Source organism: Elephantulus edwardii, unplaced genomic scaffold (assembly GCF_000299155.1).
Source record: "Elephantulus edwardii isolate Elephantulus edwardi_28Jun2011 unplaced genomic scaffold, EleEdw1.0 scaffold00122, whole genome shotgun sequence".
NCBI lineage: Eukaryota > Metazoa > Chordata > Mammalia > Macroscelidea > Macroscelididae > Elephantulus > Elephantulus edwardii.
In genome coordinates, this window is record NW_006399872.1 from 3,053,670 (window position 1) to 3,059,258 (window position 5,589).

The window sequence follows — 5,589 nt, forward strand, 5'->3', positions numbered from 1 at the left end:
TATGATCCACACAGTCAAATGCCTTTGCATAATCAATGAAGCACAGATAGACATTCTTCTGGTACTCCCTGCTTTCAGCTATGATCCATCTAACATTAGCTACAATATCCCTAGTGCCACGATCCCTTCTAAACACAGCCTGGACTTCTGGCAGTTCTCTGCTGATGTGCTGTTCCAGTCATTTTTGGATAATCTTCAGTAGAATCTTGTTTGATAATTTCCACACTTAGGAACAAATATGGATCTCTTCCAGTCAGTTGGCCGGTTGGTTGTACTCCAGATTTCTTGGCACTACTTGGTAAGCACATCCAGGGCAACAACACTTTGTTGAAATGTCTCAATTAGTATGCCATCAATTCCTGGGACCTTGTTTTTTGCCAATTCCTTCAGAGCAGCTTGAAATTATTCCTTCAACATCATTTATATTTTTAACAACATTCCCTCCCTGTTACATCTTCACAACTTTTCTTAACTTTCAAATTCTGATGAAGTCAGACTTCCTGCTTTAAATCAAAACAATTCTTTTTTTCTTCTAAAAGAACTAGTAACCACCTTTAACTACCGCTCTAGTTGGCCACAGATTTACTCAGACCTTCTTATAAATGTTATCTTAGTGATTGGAAATCCAAAATCTCTGTAAATTTTTATTGTTGTTGTTATGTGCCGTCAAGTTGCAGGCAACTCATATTGACCCTATGAAAGAGAGTCCTCAACGATTGTGTGTCTCTCATCCTTTCTCCCGGTTCATAGGGTTTCCGGAGGCAAGCTATTATGGAAGTGGATGCCGCTTTTCCTTCCAAGAATTTTCATTAAAATAATTAATAATTAAAAAGGAGAGTCATTTTCTTAGAAGCTGCCTGGTGTTCTTTGTTTTGTTTTAAGAGACAGCTTTTTTTATAACACTATGCTAGGTGTGCCATAAAGCATTTTTGTTATTCTCTAGTTATATCAATCTCTATTGCTTGACAAGGAAGCTCTGGTGGCCTAGTGGCAAGAAGCTGTGCTGCAGCCTCAAAGGCATGTGTTTTGAGACCACCAGATGCTCCATGGGAGAAGGACGGGCAGTCTCCTCTCATGTGATTAACTGCCTCTGAAAACTTGTCAGAGGGTCAGCTATAGGTCACTTATGACTCGACGGTACACAACAACAACAACAACAACAACAACAACAACAACAACATCTGTTTGACTAGAAATTGATGAGGAAATAATACTCTATTCCATATATAGTTTAACAGGGAGTTTGGTATTTCTTTGTAAATCTCCCCCTCAGTGCCCACAATACTAGGTTGGTGTGGGAAAAGAAGGCCGGTGTAAGACTGTAAGATCAAATAACCTGGTGCTAATGTTGAGATGAAAGCTAATTTTCTTACCAGGAATGCATACTTAAGGCTTTTCAGACAAACAATGATGATATATTTATCACTTGGTTCAGCCCTGTTGGGAGCCAGGGTCCCATCAGTCCAATTGCTCTCTGCCGCCAAGAAATAGTTGAGGTATTCCCAAGCCAGATATTTATGGGACCCACACTGGGATCAAGTGGCAGGAGGTTGGTTTCCTTTCTGCGCCTTTGCTGTCTTGCAGCCCTTATTGATACTTATGGCTTACGTGACAAGGCTTTCCTGAAGATAGCAAGCCTCTGGAAGCAAAGGCCTCCAGATAGGGAGTTTTCAGTACATCTGCTGGAAGAAAAGGACTGAGATTTTAAACTTTCTTTCATAGCAACCTCAACAAAATTTGGCTTTTGGCTGGTCTTTTTTCCTTCCTCCAAGTCCTTACTGTTGAACACTGAAATAACAGCCCTTACAAATTCTTACAAAAGGCCACCAGTTATTCCGTGGGAGGAAGATTGGCAGTATAATCCCGAGCAATTACCTGGCTCTGAAAACCTGCCAGAGGGTCAGGTATGAGTTGGTTCCAACTCGACTGTACTTTTGAGTTACACCGAGGGCCTAAAGCCTTTTTCGGAAGTTTTCTGGTGTTTTTGTTGTTGTTTTCTCTGATATCAGAGGCAGATTGTTGAAATAGGAATTCATCACTATTCTTCCCTCATGAGTTTTGGGGTCAAAGTTAGTAAATTTCGGCATTGCTTCTGAGAGCCTATTTCTAAAAGCTACAGAGTTCTATTCCCTATTTTGTGATATTTTTGCTGACATACAATAGTTTACAGGTTTCATTCAAATATTTGTCATTTCTTCTATGAGACAAGTCTGCTTGTAATCTCTAGTAACTAATCTCCTAGCTCAAGTTTTTTTCTTCTAATTGGTATTTCAAAAGTGGGTTTATTTCAGAACTGCTTTGAGCTCTATCTGCTAAGTGTGGAGTAATAACATACATATTATCAGCATTGTGTCTAGCTTCACCAATAATTTTGTGCTTCTCCTCAGGAGAATAGCAGAAAAAGAGCAATAAAATGTCTTATATTTCCATGTTAAATATAAAATAGTAGTCATATTCTGAAATTACTCTATAAATCTCTTGGGATCCTGAGAAAACCTTCCCTGTTTGTCTTTACTGCTCTTTAAATCTACCATACAAAAAAGATACATAAACTTTCATGGTATTCCCATTAGACCTCCCTAACTCTCGGAGGGACCATATAGCAGGGTACAAGTTTTGAATTTTAGGAATAACTAAAATTTCCTCTTCAAGAAGTACTTGAGGAGTTTTAGCAGGTAGGTGTTTTATCCTCCTGATGTGGAGTGGGAGTTACTGTTTGAGGTTCTTGGGTATCTTTGCTTACTGCTACCATATGTCTGCTGTTATTGTTTGCCATACAGTTGGAACTGGCCCATAACTGACCTTCTGGTGAGTTTTTAGAGGAAGTTAATTGCACAGGAGGAGATTGCCCATCCTTCTGTCGTGGAGCAGCTGGTGGTCTCAAACCACATGCCTTCAAGATTGCAGTGCATCTTCTTGCCACTAAGCCACCATTAACTTAAGAGAGACCTGAGACCATTTGCCCTATCAGCAGCAATCAAGCTGCAATCTAGTGGTGTAATGAAGGAGCCATTACCTTGTGAGAGCTCTGAGTGATGACTTGGCATTACAAATATAGACTTTTTTCTCAGTGTGTCCAGTTGTTCTGGAAAACAAAGGATTTCTAGAAAGGCTTAGGACCCTAGCCCTGATGTCTCAGTGTTTTTCTTTTCTTTTGGGATTTGCCGATTGCCTGTGCCTGTCGTTGGGAGCCATCCATCTGGTATACACTAGCCAAGGCACTCAAGCCTAGGAAAGATCACTTCTTTCCCCCTCGCATCAGAAAGTCTTTCTGAATTTCATAGGCAGTCAATTCAAAGCACTTGATGTCTGTGACACTTATTACTATATAATCTTTGTTCCTTGTATCTATCCTGGGAACTAGGTTTCATCTTCTTTCCTGTCTGCTCTCAAATTCCTAGGTCACATCATCTATGCAGACTGATCTGTGTGTTTGTTTATCTTTGGAATTTGAGATTACCAGGACTAAACAGACTAGCCAGCCCCGGGACTTTTAAACAGTCTATTTTAAAATTCTCTCACTAATTTAGAGATCTTACTCCTTAGAAACTCCTAGGCTGCAGTTTCTAATTTATTTAGACTCTGCCTCCGGAATGAGAGGATGAAAGGCACCCAAGCGTGGAGGACTCTCCCTCATAGGGTCGCTATGAGTCGCCTGCGACTTGACGGCACTTAACAACAACAATAATAACAACTGCCCTTATTCTAGCAAGCTATTACGGAAGTGGATGCCACTTCTGCTTCCAAGCCATGGGTAACCATTATTATATCCAGAAACCCTATGAACCTGGAGAAAGGATGAAACTCATGCAAGTGTTGGGGACTTTTGTTCATAAGGTCACTATAAGTCGCCTAGGACTTGGCAGCACTTAACAACATAGAGACCAGTTGACCTAGTGGAGCTAAAGTGATGCTACCAAGCCAAAGGTGGGTGACTCTAATCCGTGGCCCTCAGGCCTGTTTTTAATTGTTTTTGGTCAAACATTCTTCTAGGTCACATAGCCCTAGTGTGTCCACTTGCCATACAGAGGTAACTTGTGGTTGCTGTGAAGCTGAACACTGTGACACTGATGTGTCAAATGCGATAATGGTTACCGATGGTTGACAGTGTTTTGTGGAGTTCTCCAATTAAAACAAGCTTGGAAGCAGGAGTGGCATCCACTTCCATAAAAAGCTTGCCTCCAGAAACTCTATGAACTCAGAGAAAGGATGAAAGTCACGCAAGTGTAGAGGACTTTCGTTCATAGGATCTCTATGAGTCACCTACAACTCGACGGCACTTAACAACAACAACAACAACAACAACAACAACAACAACAACAGCTCTTACTCTATTACCATGCTCCTTAAACATGAGCCTTGCTTCTTTGGTCCTTTCATCCTCTGACTTAAGAGCTTTCCCTTGACTTAGCTCCATTCCTATATGCCTTGCCTCTCATTTTTTCCTACTGAAATCTTCAAATCTATAAGCTCCAAGCTAATGCTAGGTTAAACTTAAGATGAAGAGGAGGAAAAGATAAATTCAGATATTTTCCCACTCACACCCTGACTGAAAATCCAGCAAAGGTGGAAAGTTCCCTGAGAGGTAAAAAACCAAACAAAATAAAGTCACTTGTAAAGCTTCTCCCTTGAAAACCCACCCTGGTCCCCTCTGCTCATTGCTGCCACTGCCTCCAGTGACTGCCACTTGAGAAAGGGCCAGAAGTGAGCTTTCAGAGGGAGTACTAATCCCACATAAGCAGATCATGACCTTTATTCCCCCTTGCACCGGGTGCAAGGGGGGGGATGAGATGGAGGAGTCAGTAGCCCTTTCTTTCTAGATGCCAAAAGCCCCAACTCAGGCACAAATCAACCAGTCACCAACAAAAAATACTCTTAAAAACCGTGCACAAATCTTCCTACATTGCAGGTCTGTACCAGGAAGAGGAGAAATGACACTAGCCACCAGTAAATATTATATCACCCCACATCTACTAATAGTATTAACAAAATTAATATTTTACTTACCAACCTGTGTTATGTTTTCATGCAGGAAGTTTGAAAGGGTGCAAAAAAGAAATAGAGGTAAAACAGATGCGTAAGGAAGACAGACTCTTCTAGCAGAGATTAGCAAGGGAATTAGGTCTTTAAATGACCCCCAACCAAGAGGAAGCTTCCGGTTACTTGCTTTCATGTTAGGGATTTATATCTGTGTGCCATTTTAGGGTTCAAGATGATCTTGGCCGCTCTGGTCTCAGAACTCACCTTGAAAAGATTAAGATGGGCCTCCACAAGAAGAAGGTTTTTGCTGATGGACAGACCTCCTAAACCGCCTTCAGCTGTGCTCCAAGGCTGAGACTATCAAAGACCACCCTGGAGTAAGAAATTTAAGTGGAAGCCCAGGGACATTAGGGATTTTGTAACTATCTACACAGCAAGAGGGATTCTATCTGTTATCTCCCTTACATGGAAAGAGGAATTGCCATGCTTTCCTTCGGTCCAGTGGCAGTTTTGCTAATTCTTAAAGGTGTTGGAGACAAACAATAGCGAAAAGTATGAATTAATATTAGTTAAATGTTAAGAGAGACAGTCACTTAACACAGTCACTTC